Source organism: Bufo bufo, chromosome 4, assembly GCF_905171765.1.
Source record: "Bufo bufo chromosome 4, aBufBuf1.1, whole genome shotgun sequence".
NCBI lineage: Eukaryota > Metazoa > Chordata > Amphibia > Anura > Bufonidae > Bufo > Bufo bufo.
The window spans coordinates 344,049,375-344,068,916 of record NC_053392.1 but is presented as its reverse complement, the minus strand read 5'-3'; the positions used below and the strand labels follow the sequence as shown (position 1 = coordinate 344,068,916).

Here is a 19,542-nt window from a genome sequence, read left to right as displayed (position 1 = left end):
GTTTGGTTCCTAGAGCAGCCCCAGTCTGTTTGACAGGTTAGCGCAGGCACTGGAATGGATTTTGTTGGAACAGGGTTGCCAGAATGTCATTCACTACCTGGATGATTTTCTGTTGATCGAAGAACCCTCACAGGCACCTGTTGACTTGCAGGTTCTCTTGCAGGTCTTCAAGGAGTTAAACATTCCAGTGGCCGAACACAAAACAGAAGGGCCTGCGCAGGTTGTCACGTTCTTGGGGATCTCTCTGGGTTCACGTGCCATGTCAGCCAGTCTGCCACAAGACAAACTCGACAGAATCAAATCAGGTGTCCGTTCCTTGCTCATGTCTCAGGTTTGCAAGAGAGAATTGCAGTCTCTGTTGGGCATGTTATACTTTGCCATGAGGATCATTCCTCAGGGTAGAGCATTCATTTCAAGATTGCTAGTCTTTTACAACAGACCAGTGATTTGGACGCATCAGTGCATCTTAATGCGAATGCCCGAGCAGATCTGTTCATGTGGGACAGATTTCTCAGTGGGTGGAACGGCATTTCCATGTTTATTCCGAGGGCCACTTCCGATTCTCCACACGTATTTTCAGACGCGGCTGCCTCGGTAGGTTTCGCGGCCATATTTGGCTCACATTGGTTCGCCGGCTCATGGCCCACACACGTGCTACAGTTGCCGGGGTTTTCTCAGATGTCGGCATTGTTCGAGATCTATCCTATCGTAGCAGCTGCTATAGTCTGGGGGCATAGGTGGTCGGGTCACACGGTGGTTTTCCACACTGACAACATGGCGACCGCAGAGATCATTAACAAGGGCAGATCTAAATCGTTACTCATCATGTCTTTCATGCGTAGATTGACCTGGATAGCTCTGGAACAGGGGTTTCATTTTCATGCCCTGTTTTTGGACGGGGTCAGCAACGTTGCAGCTGATGCTTTATCTCGTTTAGATTTTTCTCGCTTTTTCTTACAGAACCCAGAAGCAGACTCAGTGGGCACCCCGGTACCGGACTGGCGGCTGCTGGTCTTGGATTAGACTCTCTGATGGTGGTCGCCAGTTCACTCATTACCAAGTTTGTCAGCCAGTACGTTGCGGTCGTACCGCCGAGCGTGGGTGGTTTTTTCGAACTTTAAGTTGGCATATCCTAGAGGTGACACAGGTCAGGTCAAGTATATGGTGGCTTTCGTGCCTTATTGTCATTCGGTATTGGCTTTATCCTACAACACCATTAGGCTATATTTGGCTGGGGTGTAGCATTTTTTGGCACTTCAAGAGCCAGACAGACCCTCTATATTTTCAGCTCACCCGATCAAGGCCATCCTCAGAGGCATTCAAAAGAGCCAGGTCACGGTCAAGTCGGTCCGTCGACCTATTAAGGTGGACACGTTTCGTAGCCTGTCGGAAGTTCTCACATTCTCACCATTCAGAGTCCTTCCCAGCCTGGTGATCAAGGCGGCGATGTACTTGGCGTTTACGGGTTTTTAAGACCAGGTGAAGTGACACAGGCCAGACAAGGGGCGGTGGCTCTCCGCAAGGGAGATTTAGTCAGGATGGGCAGTAACTCATTTGCAGTTGCCTCACAACAAAACAAGGCAGGTAGGTCCCGGCCATGTAGTTAAGTTCTTCCAGACCACAAACGCATAGTGTCCAGTGACAGTCTTGGACAACCTCTTGCTGGCCCTTAGTCTTCACAGCCCCACTGACCCATTACTTCCATTCCCTGTTGGTCCACTGACGTCCAGCCAGTTCATCAAACATATTCGCATCCTGTTGACCAGTGTAGGATTGAATCCGGCTCAATTCTCGGGGCATTCTTTCCGCATCGGTGCTGCATCCGCAGCGTCCAAGCATGGAGTCCATGTGCATATCATTAAACACTTGGGGCGCTGGCGCTCGGGGTGCTTTGTACGGTATATCCCGAAGCCACAAGCGGAGCTGGTCCAAGCATTCAGTACATTGGCAGAGTAGCACCTAGCACCTCAGGCCTATCCTTCCCTCACTGGTGGGTTTTGCCCCCTTTTTCAGGCATACCGACCTAGTGAGGCCAAGGCACACCTCAGGCCAATTAGGTAGGGGGGTGGTGGTTGGGCATCTTCCACTCGTTTAGGTCCTGACCACAAGTGTTAAGGCTGGCCGCAGGCTAGCCTGGATTTGTGGGAGGGGCCGGTACCTGTCTCAAGCAGTCTGGCTCTCCCAGGCAGCCTGGATTTGTGGGAGGGGCCGGTACCTGTCTTAAGCAGTCTGGCTCTCCCAGGCAGCACGTCGGCATTCGGACGTCCCCTGCCCACCCATTCCCATTCTTCATTCAGTCATTCAACCATCACATTCAGGGTATGCCCCCTTTTTCAGGCATACCGACCTAGTGAGGCCAAGGCACACCTCAGGCCAATTAGGTAGGGGGGTGGTGGTTGGGCATCTTCCACTCGTTTAGGTCCTGACCACAAGTTCAAGTTTAATAACCTGGTCCACCAACAGATGGCAGCAACATTGGCAGTATTAGCCTCCTGTCACGGCCTTTGGTTCGCGCTGTGACACTGTTGCCACACTTGCGGTTGCCCGCGGCAATGTGTTGCTGTGAGAGCATGCGGTGGCAGTGTCTCGGCCTTCTGGGTGATTGCCGTGACATGGTTGCCACGCATGCTGTTGCTGGTGGTAACGTTTGGCTTTCTTTGCTTGTGTGTGTACTTCCCCTTTAAGTTGTAGCCTTCCCTTGTCTGGTGTTGGAAGGGTTAACTCTCTTCCTAGTGTCTTGTGAATACTGGGTTTTTGTGTGTGTGGGTGTGGCTGCTTGGGCTATTTATTCTCTGCTGGATGCTTGAAGCCCAGTGTTCCTCCAGCCTTGGTGTATGCTGGTGGTTCTCTGTTCCATCTGTCCAGTAAGAGCCACCCTTGTGGTCATCAATGTTATCACGGTGTCTCCTTCCCTTCCTGTCCCTTTGTGTATGGAGTGGGTTTTGATCAGGGTGTTGGTAGGTCTATTTTTAGTGTTACTTGTCTGGTAGTGTTTGGTGTCCAGCATGTTGTTTAGACATTCCCCTGTTTCACATTTATTGCAGCTATGAGTATCCTGGGTCCCTGTGTGGTTCGTGGTGTGTGCTGTGTCCTTTGATGTTGGTGTGGACACTAGCACTTGTGTCTGTGGCAGGTAAGTGTGTTATTGGTTTCGCTTACCTGCCATCTCTATAGCTGTATGTGTTCCCCTCTCCTTGCAGCCTGGCCTCAGATAGACCATCCTGTTCCTCCATTACTGGGATGAACAGGTCGTCTATTCCCTGCTCCTTAGTGAGGGATTACCAGGGCGACTTAGGGTTTCTAGGAATCCTCAGTATAAGTCGTCCTACCATCGGGGTCCGCTCATACAGTGAGGAGTCAGGGAAAGGATAGGGACGCGGTAGGAGGTAACCTGTCACGAGGGTATCAAGAGCCACGTCTGACTCCGTTATACCCGGGGTCAGGAAGTCGCAGCGGGTGGCTGCGCGCTCTATATCTAAAGATCATGGTGTTTCTTAGTTATTGTTTTCTGTGTTTGCCTTGCTATCCTTTTTGTCTCTCTCAGGGATCCGTAGCTTCTCCTCCTCAGCTGTTTCGTGTCTGCCACTCCCTACCTCCTTATATTCTCCCCTCACACTTCTCTAGTTGCCAGTTATAGAGCTTCCTGCCTGGACATCTATACTGACCCACTGGAGTGGTTAATCCTGGTTGTTGTTCCTGTGTGCTACCCTCCGGATCCCTGTTTGGCTTATTGTTGTCTCCTGTTGTCGCCCACCTGGGAATATATGTTGAGTCTGTGTTGTCTGTCCTCCCCTTGGTGTTTTCCCTTAGAGTTAGTGGTGCGGACTAGTGTTCCCATCGCCCTGTTCACTACTTAGGGCTCAGCTCAGGGAAAGCCAGGGCTTTAGGCACGTGATCGGCGTACGGGTGAGGAACCCGTCTAGGGACGTCAGGGCAGCCAGGTGCCAGCCGCCAGGTGAGTCAGGGGTCACCATCTTCCCTCTCACTTGGGCAGGGCCTTCCTCGTTCCCTCCCTCTGTGTCACGTATGTGATAGCCACGCCGACCGTGATATTATAGCTGGCCCTTACTTTTTGAGAAAAAATAAAAATACAATTTTTTTTTTTTTTTTTTTTTTTTCTCTCTCTCTACTTAGAATCCAATATGGATCCTATTGATGCCTTGGCAGAACAGCTTCAAAGCCTGTCTTTGGAGGTGGCAGGATTGAAGGCGTCTGTTCTCCAACAACAGCAGCAAATGCAGCAGACCGCACCCCCAGCGGTTGCTTTGGGTAACCAGGTTGTCACTGAACCCAAGGTTGCTCTTCCCGACAGATTTTCTGGGGGAAGGGACAAATTTGCAATGTTCCGTGAGGCCTGCAAATTATATTTTAAGTTGCGCCCTTACTCCTCAGGTCATGAAGAACAGCGGGTTGGGATTGTCATTTCCCTGCTTCAGGGGGATCCGCAATCCTGGGCGTTCTCGTTACCCCCTGGTTCTCAGGCTCTTCGGTCAGTGGAGGGATTTTTTGGGGCTTTGGGTCTCATATATGATGACCCTGACCGAGTCGCCCTGGCTGAGTCGAAGTTACGGAGACTCCTACAGGGAGATCGGTCAGCAGAGGAATATTGCTCAGAGTTCCGTAGGTGGGCTACGGATACTCAGTGGAACGACCCGGCTCTCAGGAGTCAGTTCTGCTCTGGGTTATCTGAAAGGGTTAAGGATGCACTGGCGCTGTATGAGACCCCCCTTTCCCTTGATGCTGTTATGTCCCTCTCTATCAGAATAAATAGGCGTCTTAGGGAGAGATCGAAAATTCCGGAGCAATTGGTTACCTCTCCCAAGCAACAGTCAGCCTGTACTGACTTAGATGAGCCTATGCAGCTAGGCGGAACTTCTCGTCAGGTCCGTCCTCCCGAGATTCGCCGTAGGGGGGGGGCTTGTTTTTTCTGTGGGGGGAGGGGTCATTTCATTAATGTCTGTCCCTCCTTTCTCAAAAACAAAAGACCGTCGGAAAACTACTAACCCCGGGCTGTGCGGAGGATGTCAGCCGGGGGGTATACGTTTCCTCCATACGAACATCTCAATTTGTGTTACCAGCGGTCATTGTTTTTGGTGTTAAGACGGAGTCTATTTCTGTTTTTCTAGACAGTGGAGCAGGGGTAAACTTGATTGATGCCCATTTTGCCCGCACTATGGGTTTGTCTCTCTGTACGCTGCAGAGACCTATTCCCGTATTCGCTATAGATTCTGCTCCTCTGTCTCAGAGAAACCTCACCCACATTGTTCGTAATTTACACCTTCGGGTAGGGGACCACCATAATGAGTGTCTTTCATGTTACGTTCTGGAGGGCCTTCCCTCTCCGGTGGTATTGGGTCTTCCCTGGTTGGTAGCGCACAATCCAGTGGTGGATTGGCAGGCCAGGGAGATATTGGAGTGGAGTGAGCATTGCAGAGAGAATTGCTTAAATAACAATTGCTTAATCGCCTCCATAGCTTCCCTACCTACATTTATTTCGGACTTTGAGGACGTTTTTTCTGAAAAGGGTTGTCAGAAACTACCACCTCATCGTCCTTATGATTGCCCGGTTAACCTGATTACCCAAGTCCAGGTTGTATAATCTTTCGGGTCCCGAGAGACAAGCCATGAAAGATTATATCTCCGAGTCTGGCTAAGGGACACATCAGACCCTCTTCTTCACCCGTGGCTGCAGGGTTTTTCTTTGTTAAAAAGAAAGATGGGGGCCTGCGTCCTTGCTTAGATTTCCGTGAGTTAAACCAGATAACCATCCGTGACCCATACCCTCTTCCTCTCATTCCTGACCTTTTTAATCAGATTGCGGGTGCTAAGTGGTTCTCCAAACTTGATCTTAGGGGGGCCTACAATCTGATTCGTATCAGGGAAGGGGATGAGTGGAAGACAGCTTTTAACACCCCTGAGGGGCATTATGAAAATCTTGTTATGCCTTTCGGTCTGACCAATGCCCCTGCTGTCTTCCAACATTTTGTTAATGATATTTTTAGTCATCTCATCGGCAGGTTTGTAGTCATATACCTAGATGATATCTTAATTTATTCGGCTGATCTGAAAACACATGAGGTGCATGTCAGGCAAGTACTGCAGGTCCTACGGACGAATAAATTATATGCGAAAATTGAAAAATGTGTCTTCGCTGTTCAGGAATTACAGTTCCTGGGATATCTATTATCTGCTTCAGGTTTCCGCATGGATCCTGGGAAGGTCCAGGCAATTTTAGATTGGGATCTTCCTGAGAACCTTAAAGCCCTACAACGGTTTTTGGGTTTCGCTAATTTCTATAGAAAGTTCATTAAAAATTATTCAGTGATCGTTAAACCCCTTACCGACATGACTAGGAAGGGGACGGATTTTTCCAAATGGTCTGACGCCGCTAAAGATGCATTTTCCTCTCTAAGGCTCAATTCACACCTGAGCGTTTTACAGCGCGTTCCTACGCGCTGTAAAACGCTCAACAAGGAGAAACCAATGCTTCCCTATGGGAATGGTTCTCACCTGGGCGTTTTACAGCGCGTACGATCGCGCTGTAAAACGCCCGACGCTCACACAAGTACAGGAGCGTTTTTTTGGGCGCTTGTCGCGCGTTCCCGTACATAGACTTTCGGGAACGCGCGACACTGTGTGCACACTTGTCTCTGTATGCGCGCTTGTAAACGTCCGTACAATCGCGCATACAGAGCGCTCCTTTCAGAACGCTCAGGTGTGAATTGAGCCTAAAGGAGAGGTTTACCTCGGCACCTGTTCTAATTCAACCTGATGTCTCCCAGCCTTTTATTGTCGAGGTAGATGCGTCAGAGGTGGGAGTGGGAGCTGTATTGTCTCAGGGTCCGTCTCCTGGCAAATGGCGTCCTTGCGCTTTCTTTTCCAAAAAATTATCTTTTGCAGAGAAGAATTATGATATTGGAAATAGGGAACTGTTGGCGATTAAACTGGCGCTTGAAGAGTGGCGTCACTTCTTAGAGGGAGCAATCCACCCCGTCACGGTGATTACGGATCACAAGAACCTTCTGTACCTAGAATCGGCTAAACGTCTCACCCCTAGACAAGCTAGGTGGTCGCTATTCTTTACCAGATTTAACTTTGTAATCACCTATCGTCCTGAGGCAAAAAATACCAAGGCAGACGCATTATCTCGTAGTTTCCCTGGAGGGGGTAATGTTTGTGATCCGGTACCTATTTTACAAAGAGGAGTAGTTGTCTCTGCTGTACACTCTGTTCTAGAGGGAAAGGTGTTAGAGGCGCAGGGGGATGCCCCGGCCTCTTGCCCCTCAGAGAAATTGTTTGTACCGTTAAACCTGCGTCTTGAATTATTAAAAGAACATCATAATTCGGCACTTGCTGGACACCCGGGTAGTAAAGCAACCTTGGAGCTTTTATCTCGTTGTTTTTGGTGGCCAAGGTTGCGTCAGGATGTAATGGATTTCGTGTCTACTTGTTCTACTTGTGCACGCGCGAAAGTCTCTCATACACGTCCAGCAGGGTCTTTATTGCCACTTTTCATTCCCAATAGGCCATGGACACATCTGTCTATGGATTTCATCACTGACTTACCGTTGTCGGCGGGTAAAACAGTTATCTTGGTAATAGTAGACAGGTTTAGCAAAATGGTACACTTTATTGCGCTACCCGCACTTCCTAATGCTAAAACTCTCGCTCAGGTGTTTATCAGTGAAATCGTGAAGCTTCACGGGGTCCCTTCCGATGTGGTTTCGGATCGGGGAACCCAGTTTATTTCTAAGTTTTGGAAAGCTTTTTGTTCCCGTTTGGGGGTTCACTTGTCCTTTTCCTCAGCTTTCCATCCTCAGTCGAATGGACAGACTGAGCGTACCAACCAAAACCTAGAAACATATTTAAGGTGTTTTGTGTCTGAAAACCAAGAGTTGTGGTCATCATACTTACCGTTAGCTGAGTTTGCCATAAATAATCATTATCAGGAGTCCACTGGCAAGTCACCATTCCTTGGTGCATACGGTTTTCATCCCCAATTTTGTACTTTCAAAGAGGGGGGGTCTTCTGGGGTTCCCGAAGAGGAAAGGTTTTCTTCATCTCTTTCATCGGTATGGCAGAAGGTGCAAGTTAACTTGAAAAAGATGAGTGGTAAATATAAATGCATGGCCGATAAGAAACGGTCGCCAGGTCCGGACCTAGGAGTGAATGACTATGTGTGGTTGTCTACTAGGAATATTAAGTTGAAGGTTCCTTCTTGGAAACTGGGTCCTAGGTTCATTGGTCCCTATAAAATAGTAGCCGTCATTAACCCTGTGGCTTTTCGCCTGGAGCTACCTCAGACTTTTAAGATCCATAACGTCTTCCATAAATCGTTACTCAAGAAGTATGTTCCACCTCTAGAACCATCGCCGCTGCCACCTCCTCCTGTTATTGTGGATGGTAATCTGGAGTTTCAAATAGCCAGAATTGTTGATTCTCGTCGGGTCCGCCGCTCTCTTCAGTATCTTGTGCATTGGAGGGGTTACGGTCCCGAGGAAAGAATGTGGGTTCCAGCGTCAGAGGTAAACGCCAACAGGTTAATTCAGACTTTCCATGCCTCTCATCCGGAGAGACCTGGTCCTGAGTGTCCGGAGGCCCCTCGTGAAAGGGGGGGTACTGTCACGAGGGTATCAAGAGCCACGTCTGACTCCGTTATACCCGGGGTCAGGAAGTCGCAGCGGGTGGCTGCGCGCTCTAAAGATCATGGTGTTTCTTAGTTATTGTTTTCTGTGTTTGCCTTGCTATCCTTTTTGTCTCTCTCAGGGATCCGTAGCTCCTCCTCCTCAGCTGTTTCGTGTCTGCCACTCCCTACCTCCTTATATTCTCCCCTCACACTTCTCTAGTTGCCAGTTATAGAGCTTCCTGCCTGGACATCTATACTGACCCACTGGAGTGGTTAATCCTGGTTGTTGTTCCTGTGTGCTACCCTCCGGATCCCTGTTTGGCTTATTGTTGTCTCCTGTTGTCTCCCACCTGGGAATATATGTTGAGTCTGTGTTGTCTGTCCTCCCCTTGGTGTTTTCCCTTAGAGTTAGTGGTGCGGACTAGTGTTCCCATCGCCCTGTTCACTACTTAGGGCTCAGCTCAGGGAAAGCCAGGGCTTTAGGCACGTGATCGGCGTATGGGTGAGGAACCCGTCTAGGGACGTCAGGGCAGCCAGGTGCCAGCCGCCAGGTGAGTCAGGGGTCACCATCTTCCCTCTCACTTGGGCAGGGCCTTCCTCGTTCCCTCCCTCTGTGTCACGTATGTGATAGCCACGCCGACCGTGATATAACCTGCTCCCTTATTACTCCTTTTGGCCAGGCTGATCCCCTTTACCCTTTGACACCGCATGGTGGGGGGATTCCCCCACTTCCCGCCGTGACACTTCCCTGGAGGGGAATATTCTGTTTTCCTTCCAGCCCTCTGTAGCTAGAGGGAGAAGTTTAGCTAGTGATATTGAAGGTCAGTCACACCTACTCTATCTTGGGGAGAGGTCATGTTCTAGTCCACCCTCCTTAGGCAAAGGTTGTGTGCTGGCTAGCAGAGCACTGCCTGCTCTGCTAGGCCCAGAGGCCCTTCCTCTGAAGTCTACATGGTTGCTTGTCTCCTCCTGGGCTTGCATTGCCTCATTCCAAGATGAGCCAAATCTTGAGGTACTCTAAAGCCAGGACAAGAAGTTCCTAGGATTATAAGTAAGAGAAAGACTACAGCTAACTTAAGTTCCAGCAGAAGAACCTGCTATTTATCCAGCCAAACATAGCAGAGCCGAGAGATCTACAGCATAGCATAGCTGATATTGTTGCAGAGAAGTATTTGCCTGCCAAAGTTAAGTCAATACCTGCTGATGACCAAGATATTGATTGGACGCTGTTTGGATTACAAATTCATGCCAAGTAAAAGCAACTGTTCAACTTTATTACCAAATCTGGACTCCATTTATTCTACTCATCCACCATCCAAGTTCAACTCCCCCTTTTGCACTGCTTCGTACCACATCACTCCTGGGATCCATGGATATCCAGGTAGGAACACCGTGACACGTGTATATAACATCTACAGAGACTGTAGACCACCCTGCATCACTCTGGCAATCCTACCTCTTGGTACCAACATTACCATCTACAAAGGGAGCCTTGAGCTTCCGCTGCTTAACCGCAGCTGGCGTCACGTTTACTTGCTCTATAAGAGGGACATATTTCGTAGAAACCTCCTTAGGGGCAAGGGATACCCCAGACGTGGCCCTATGGGTGTGTTGCACTTGCTATAGCCTCCAGCACTTCAATTTATATGACTGTATTAACTAGAGGTGGGACGAATCCAATTTTTTTCAAATCCGAAAAAGTCCTTGAATATATCGAATCTTTCGAATCTCGAATCCTACGAATCCTGTACATAATTGTGTGAATGGTGTAAGAAACAAAGTCAGACCGCGTCAGTTTGTCTGAACCTCCACCTCCCAGTCACGGTCGCACCCTATATGACTGCGATGACCCCTGCTATGACCCCTGCTCCTATCACTACAGAACATACAGGGTAATACAGCGCACATACCTCTTGCATCCAGTGACGTCTCCTTTGATGTAGATGTTCTCTTTCCTCATCTTCTCCTTTCAGACCAGACCACAATTTTTCAGCCATTTTTCGTCTCTGCAGTTTGACAAAAAAAAATCTTAGTTTACTACTTTTCCATCATCCTCCCATCTTCTGGACAAATCATCCTAACACCCCCAATACTGTTCCGCTGTGCTCCCCAATACTATACTGCAGAAACAGATAATACCCCTGATAATACTAGTACCACACAGAGCCCCCCATATAAAATACCCCTTCTTTGTGGCCTCAGTAGATGCCCCCATAGTGCCCCCCAATAATGTGCCAATAAGAAGTGGCCCCACAGTGCCACCCAATAATGTGCCAGTAAGTGTCCCCATAGATGCCCCCCTAATCATGTGCCAGTATCAAGTGCGGAGTGTCTCTCTCCTCCCTCCCATGTGCCGGTATCATAGTGCCATCTCCCCCCCAATGTGCCAGTATTATAGTGCAATCTCCACCCTCATAATGTGCCAGTATCATAGTGCCATCTCCTCACCAATGTGCCAGTATTATAGTGCCATCTCCCCCCATAATGTGCCAGTATCATAGTGCCATCTCCCCCCATAATGTGCCAGTATCATAGTGCCATCTCCCCCCATAATGTGCCAGTATCATAGTGCCATCTCCCCCCATAATGTGCCAGTATCATAGTGCCATCTCCCCCAATGTGCCAGTATCATAGTGCCATTTCCCCCCATAATGTGCCAGTATCATAGTGCCATCTCCCCCATAATGTGCCAGTATTATAGTGCCACCTCCCCCCATAATGTGCCAGTATCATAGTGCCTCTCACCTCTCCCCCTGTCATCCACAGATCCCCCATCCTATAACAGTGCCATCCACAGACCCCCCCATCCTATAACAGTGCCATCCACAGACCCCCCCCACCCCATAACAGTGCCACCCACAGACCCCCCATAACAGTGCCATCCACAGACCCCCCACCCCATAACAGTGCCATCCACAGACCTCCCCCACCCCATAACAGTGCCATCCACAGACCCCCCCACCCCATAACAGTGCCATCCACAGACCCCCCCACCCCATAACAGTGCCATCCACAGACCCCCCCCAACCCCATAACAGTGCCATCCACAGACCCCCCACCCCATAACAGTGCCATCCACAGACCCCCCACCCCATAACAGTGCCATCCACAGACCCCCCCCCATAACAGTGCCATCCACAGACCCCCCCACCCCTTAACAGTGTCATCCACAGACCCCCCATTGCTGCTCCAGTACAGTTATAAAATGTGTAATTCAATTAATAATGATTCATGCTGCCCCCTCTGTAATATAACATTCAATATATCCTACTCACAGGGCTACTGATATCGTAATGCAGCCTGGCCGGGCAGACGAGCGGCAGTGTGACTGACTGACGTCACGTGCCTGCGCCGCCTGCTTCATTCACAAAGTAGGCGGCCAGGAACGTGACGTCAGTCAGTCACTCTGCCGCTCGTCTGCCCGGCCGGCCTGCATTACGATATAACAGTAGCCCTGTGAGTAGGATATATTGAATGTTATACTACAGAGGGGGCAGCATGAATCATTATTTATTGAATTACACATTTTATAACTGTACTGGAGCGGCGGGGCCGGAGCACAGTGAACGCACCGCCCCCCAGCTCCTCCTCCCAGTCCCTCCCACCCGGATTCGTATCCAGTAAATTACATCGGGATTCGAGTCCACGAATTCCACGAATCCAGCAAGATTCGAGGGATTCGTGGATTCGACGAATCCCCCGTCCCATCTCTAGTATTAACTCTGGGTATTAGAAACCTATAAACTCTATTTAACTCTATTAAACTATAGCGTGTAGCTCCTACAAGGATCGGTATAGACTGAAAAGGGCCCCTGTATATGAACAGTATATTGGCCCCTTGCTCTCAAATACTTCATCACAGAGCACTAACTTTATCTACGAATTCACTAGAAATGTTTAACTATGAAATAAGCCACTTTATTCACTTACTTTCAGTGTAATGGACACACCCCGTTTCTCCAGGTTCTTTTAACAACCTAAGATGGGTTTCATAGATTCAGGACAGTTGGCAGTTATTTTAATTTACAAAACTCAATAGTTCATAGTGCTACCTGTTGTTTGTGGACACACATGCTTAGTTTCATCCTTCAACTCCTACTAGCTATTTTTACTGTTAGAAACTTTAACAGTTACAGGGAGAGAGCTGCAGCAGAAAGGACACACCCCTGTGAAATTCCATATTAACCATATTAATATAAATCTAGCAGAGCAATTGGAGCAATAAATGGGGAAATCTCTGGATCCATGTGTGGTACAGGGCTGGTTCTAGCTTTGTTAGAAAGAGATTGTCATGTACTATATGATGCCTGATTTTCCTTATTTCCATTTTTTTAATCATGGGACAACCCCTTTAATGTGACAGTGGGCACATATCATATGTCCACAGATAAGACCTTAAAGGGAACCTGTCATCAACTTTATGAAGCCCATACTAACGGCAGCATAAAATAGAGAAGGGCGAGTTGATTTCAGCGGTCTGTCATTTAAAAGTTAAAAGTAAGTGGTTGCCGAGAACCAACATCACAATCATTGCAGACTGGGCCTGGGAAGAGTCCTGGTTATTCATATATTCCTGCTCCATGACTGACAGACTTCTACCTAGTTTTCTACCTAGACTACCTAGACTTCTACCTAGTACCTAGACTTCCACCTGCTTATGACTGACAGACTTCTACCTAGTTTTCTCCCTAGGAGAGAACTGTCAATCATCAGCAGATGGGTGAGAGTGCAGGAGATTAGGAATAACCATGACTCTTCTAAAGTAGATTTGACTCTTTTCAAGACCTGGGCCAGCATTTCTGTCACTATTTTATGCTGCCCTCAGTGAGGTCAGCATAAAGTTGATGACCGGTTCCCTCTAAAGGCTATGGCTATCTATTCTGAACAACCTTACAAGATGATTTACAGTGCATCCATATCAAAGCTGAAATAGATTTTGACATAACTTGATCAGCTTAAAACGTCATTCAGCAAAGGCTAGAGAGGAAATGGCGAATGAGCCATTAGATGACAAGTCTCATTTATCACAGAAAAACTTTATGCAGTTGTTGTGTAGAGATGTCCCGAACTATTCGCCGGCGAACAGTTCCCGGCGAACATAGCCTGTTCGCATTCGCCGCGGCAGGCGAACATATGCAATGTTCGGCCCACCCCCTATTCGTCATCATTGAGTAAACTTTGACCCTGTACCTCACAGTCAGCAGACACATTCCAGCCAATCAGCAGCAGACCCTCCCACCTCCTGGACAGCATCCATTTTAGATTCATTCGGAAGCTGCAGTCTTAGTGAGAGGAGGGACAGTGTAGCTGCTGCTGATTTAATAGGGAAATCGATAGCTAGGCTAGTGTATTCAGTGTCTACTACAGTCCTGAAAGACTCATCTAATCTCTGCTGTAAGGACAGCACCCCAAAAAGCCCTTTTTAGGGCTAGAACATCAGTCTGCTTTTTTGACTGTGAAATAATAGCAGTCAGTTGCCTTAACGCGTATGTGTTTCAGGCCCTGCCAGTGCACAGTGTCACACCAGTGCAACTCATATCTGGTGTCACAGTAGTTTACATTTTAAAAAAAAATACTATTTTGACTGTGAAATAATAGCAGTCAGTTGCCTTAACGTGTGTGTGTTTCAGGGCCTGCAAGGGCACAGTGTCACACCAGTGCAACTCATATCTGGTGTCACAGTAGATTACATTTAAAAAAAAACTACAATTTTGACTGTAATAGATTGAATAGCAGTTAGTTGTCTGCAAGCGTGTGTGTCAGGTCTACAGCGTCTACTCTGCCAACCTCTGCCAGTGCACAGTGCCACTCATATCTGGTGTCACAGTAGCTTGCACGCATAGTACAACTAAACTAATCTAAAAAAAATGACAGGCAGAGACAGGCCACCCCGCAGGGGCCGTCGTGGTCGTGGTGCTGTGATTCCCTTTGGCCCTAGAATAATGCCCAGCGTTCAGAGGCCACGTACCCTGAACTTGAAAAGTTCTGAGGACATAGTTGACTGGCTAACACAGGACACCCAATCTTCTACAGCTTCCGCTCGGAACCTTGATGCACCATCCTCCTCCAGCTCAGCTTCGGGCACCTCTCAAGTTACCACTCGCCCGCCTGCCGCCACCACCAACACTAGCACCACAGCCGCTTCACTTGATCTGTCAGAGGAGTTATTTACACATCAGTTGGAAGAAATGAGTGATGCGCAACCATTATTGCCAGAGGATGTAGATAAGTCAGGCAGCATTACACACATGGACGTACGGTGTGATGATGATGATGTTGTACCCGCTGCTGCTTCCTTTGCTGAGTTGTCAGATACAAGTGAAGCGGTTGATGATGACGATGTGTCCGTGGATGTCACGTGGGTGCCCGCTAGAAGAGAAGAAGAACAGGGGGAAAGTTCAGATGGGGAGACAGAGAGGAGGAGGAGGAGACGAGTTGGAAGCAGGGGGAGGTCGTCGCAAGGAGCTAGTGGCACAGTCAGACAGCATGCATCGACACCCGGGGTCAGCCAGACAGCACGCCAATCAACGCATGCTGTTGCCACCACCAGAATGACGGCATTGCAGAGATCAGCAGTGTGGCATTTTTTTGTGTGTCTGCCTCTGACACCAGCGATGCCATTTGCAACCTCTGCCAAAAGAAACGGAGTCGTGGGAAGTCCAACACCCACCTAGGTACAACTGCTTTGCGAAGGCACATGATCTCAAATCACAAACGCCTATGGGATCAACAGATGAGTACAAGCAGCACACAAACTCAAAGCCGCCATCCTCCTCCTGGTCCAGCATCTTCAGCCATGTCAACCACTGCTGTCCTCCTTGCCCCCTCTCAACCATCCGGCACTCCATCTCTCGCCTTGAGCAGTTCCTGCTCATCTGCCCACATTCAGGTGTCTGTCAAGGACATGTTTGAGCGTAAGAAGCCAATGTCACAAAGTCACCCCCTTGCCCGGCGTCTGACAGCTGGCTTGTCGGAACTCTTAGCCCGCCAGCTTTTACCATACAAGTTGGTGGAGTCTGAGGCCTTCCAAAAATGTGTAGTTATTGGGACACCGCAGTGGAAGGTACCCGGCTGAAATTTCTTTGCACAAAAGGAAATCCCCAACCTGTACTCGATTGTGCAAAAGGAAGTAATGGCATGTCTGGCACACAGTGTTGGGGCAAGGGTCCATATGACCACTGATATCTGGTCTGCAAAGCACGGTCAGGGCAGGTATATCACCTACACTGCGCATTGGGTAAACCTGCTGACGGCTGCCAAGCATGGAATGCGTGGCTCTGCAGAGGAGTTGGTGACACCGCCACGACTTGCAGGCAGGCCTGCTGCCACCTCCTCTACTCCTTCTACTCCATCCTCTTCCATAACCTCCTCGGCTGAGTCCTCTTCTGCTGCTGCATCTTGCTCCACATACACGGCACCCCCCCAGCTCCCCAGGGGCTATTCCACATCCCGGATACGACAGTGTCACGCTGTCTTGGGGATGACTTGCCTGAAAGCAGAGAGTCACACCGGACCAGCACTCCTGTCCGCCCTGAACGCACAGGTGGATAAGTGGCTGACTCCGCACCAACTGGAGATCGGCAAAGTGGTGTGTGACAACGGAAGCAATTTGTAGGCGGCATTGAATTTAGGCAAGTTGACACATGTGCCGTGCATGGCACATGTGTTGAATCTGATTGTACAATGCTTTGTGCATAAGTACCAAGGCTTACAGGACGTCCTCAACACGTTGTAATTCAACACTCCTAATGTTTGACCACCTGCTCCAACAAGAAAAAGCCGTCAACGAGTATTTGTATGACCGGGGTGCTAGGACAGCCTCTGCGGAGCTGGGAATTTTTTTGCCACGTTACTGGACGCTCATGCGCAATGCCTGTAGGCTCATGCATCCTTTTGAGGAGGTGACAAACCTAGTCAGTCGCACCAAATGCACCATCAGCGAAATCATCCCATTTGTTTTCTTCCTGGAGCGTGCCCTGCGAAGAGTGCTGGATCAGGCCGTAGATGAGCGTGAAGAGGAAGAGGAAGAGTTGTGGTCACCATCACCACCAGAAACAGCCTTATCAGCATCGCTTGCTGGACCTGCGGCAATGCTGGAAGAGGAGTATGAGGAAGAGGAGTCAGAGGAGGAATGTGGCTTTGAGGAGGAGGAGGAAGACCAACCACAGCAGGCATCCCAGGGTGCTCGTTGTCACCTATCTGGTACCCGTGGTGTTGTACGTGGCTGGGGGGAAGAACAGACTTTCAGTGAGATCACTGAGGACGAGGAACGGGACATGAGTAGCTCGGCATGCAACCTTGTGAAAATGGAGTCTTTCATGCTGTCGTGCCTGTTGAGGGACCCTCGTATAAAAAGGCTGAAGGAGAACGACCTGTACAGGGTGGCCACGCTACTAGACCCCCGGTATAAGCAGAAAGTGCCTGAAATGTTACCGAATTACCGCAAGTCGGAAAGGATGCAGCAGTTCCAAAATAAATTAAAAAGTATGCTTTACACAGCGTATAAGGGTGATGTCACAGCACAACGGAAATCTAACAGGGGAAGAGGTGAAAGTAATCCTCCTACCATGACCACGCCGGCAAGGACAGGACGCTTTACAGACGTGTTGTTGATGGAGGACATGCAGAGCTTTTTAAGTCCTACGCATCGCCACAGCCCTTCGAGGTCCACCATCAGAGAATGACTTGACTGACAGTTAGCAGACTACTTCGCCTTAACTGCAGATATCGACACTCTGAGGAGCGATGAACCCCTTGACTACAGGGTGTGCAGGCTTGACCTGTGGCCTGAGCTATCCCAATTTGAATAGAACTTCTGGCCTGCCCCGCTTCAAGTGTCCTGTCAGAAAGGACCTTCAGTGCAGCAGGAGGTATTGTCACTGAGAAGAGAAGTCGCCTAGGTCAAAAAAGTCTAGATTACCTCACCTTTATTAAGATGAATGAGACATGGATCCCGAAGGGACTGACAGTGGGCGATACATTTGACTAATAAAGGCCTGGTGATGAGATGAGCTGCCTTGGGCTAAAAATGGTCCACACGCTGCTGTATTTTATCTCTGCATGCGTGACTTATCTGCCACCATCTAGGGTTAAAGCCAAAATGTTTTAGTGCACTTTCTGCATGTGTACATGCCTAATTTTTCTGGCCTCTGGTGCTGCACTGTGGCTGCAAAAACAAAACAAAAAAAAGGCACATACATGGATCAATTCCCCTTCGTGATCGTTACCTTGTGGTGGTGAAGGGGCTTGCGTATCACAATGAAGCAACCACCTCTATGAGTGTGTTGGCGATTGCAATGTTGGCACACCCCAGATGATAAGGTCGTTGCTTCTTTGTGAACAGACCAAAAGCGATCGGCTGGATAATTTTGCATAAAAAAAACATTAATTTACTTTGTGATCATCTAAGGTGATCATTAAAGCCTACTAGGCCAACAATGGGCCCACACTGCAGAATCATTGTTTTCTGGGTCACTTAACTGTCATTGAACTACCTCAGCATGACCATAGGCTTTGAAAAACCCCCATCGCCTGCAATCTCCCAAACGTGCGCACGAGCAGTCATTACTACGCCAAGATTGACGCATAGAGGAATAAAATTTATGTCATGAGTGTGTCAACTATTGACAACTCTTTGCGATTGTCTAAAATCTATTCCATACACGTCCCCTGATAGGGGACGTAACAGGGATTAAACTGATAGGAATAGTACTACTTAACACACCTAATTATTATTATTATTATTATTATTATTATAATAATAATAATAAAAAAAATAATAGGGGACGTAACAGGGATTAAACTGATAGGAATAGTACTACTTAACACACCACTCATATCTAGTGGCACAGTACATTACACTGCGCACGCGCAGTGCCCCAAATTGGAGGTAAGAGGACCAACCAAGCATCTTTTTCCATCTTCCGGTTCCTAAAATCTATTCCATACACGTCCCCTGATAGGGGACGTAACAGGGATTAAACTGATAGGAATAGTACTACTTAAACACACCACTCATATCTGGTGGCACAGTACATTGCAAGGCGTACGCGCAGTGCCCCAAAATGGAAGTAAGAGGACCGACCAAGCATCTTTTTCCATCTCCTGGTTCCTAAAATCTATTCCATACACTGGCCCCTGATAGGGGACAAAACAGAGATTAAACTGTTAAGAACAGATTTTTTTTAATAAAAAAAAAAGAGGACAGCCTATGCGGAGCTAGGTATTTTTGGGCCACGTTACTGAACGCTCATGCACAATGGCTGTAGGCTCATGCGTCCTTTTGCGGAGGTGACAAACCTGGTCAGTCAATCCCAAGGCAACATCATTGACCTCATCCCATATGCATTTTTTCTGGAGCGTGCCCTGTGAAGAGTGCTGGATCAGGCCGTAGATGAGCATGAAGAGGAAGAGTTGTGGTCACCATCACCACCAGAAGCAGCCTTGTCGTCGTCGATTGCTGGACCTGCGGCAACGCAGAGAGAGGAGTCTGAAGAAGAGGAGTCAGAGGAGGAAGGAGGCTTTGAGGAGGTGGAAGACCAACCACAGCAGGCGTCCCAGGGGGCTTGTTGTCACCTTTCAGGGACCCTTGGTGTTGTACGTGGCTGGGTGGAGGAAGAGACCTTCAATGACGTCAGTGAGGACAAGGAACGGGACATGGCTAGCTTGGTATCCAACCTTGTGCAAATGGGGAGTTTGCGGTTGTGCAAATGGACTGTTTGCGGTTGTTTGCGGTGCGTTAAACGGGGAGTTTGGTCTGTCACTGTGAAGCAGGCGTAACCCTTACACTACCTGATCGATACAACATCATACCTGATGTTTTAAAGCACGTTATTTCAAACAATTTAGGAATGTTAGGTTATTTATGCCCTTTATGGATTAAAACCCGACTCTGCGTCAACTACGTAATTTTCCAT

The 19,542-nt window shown here is 48.6% G+C and overlaps 1 pseudogene; it reads right to left on the bottom strand.

Annotated features, from left to right (window-relative positions):
* Positions 1-18,652: 18,652 nt before the first annotated feature.
* LOC121000084 lies at positions 18,653-18,830 on the bottom strand (annotated as a pseudogene).
* Between the last annotated feature and the right edge of the window lie 712 nt (positions 18,831-19,542).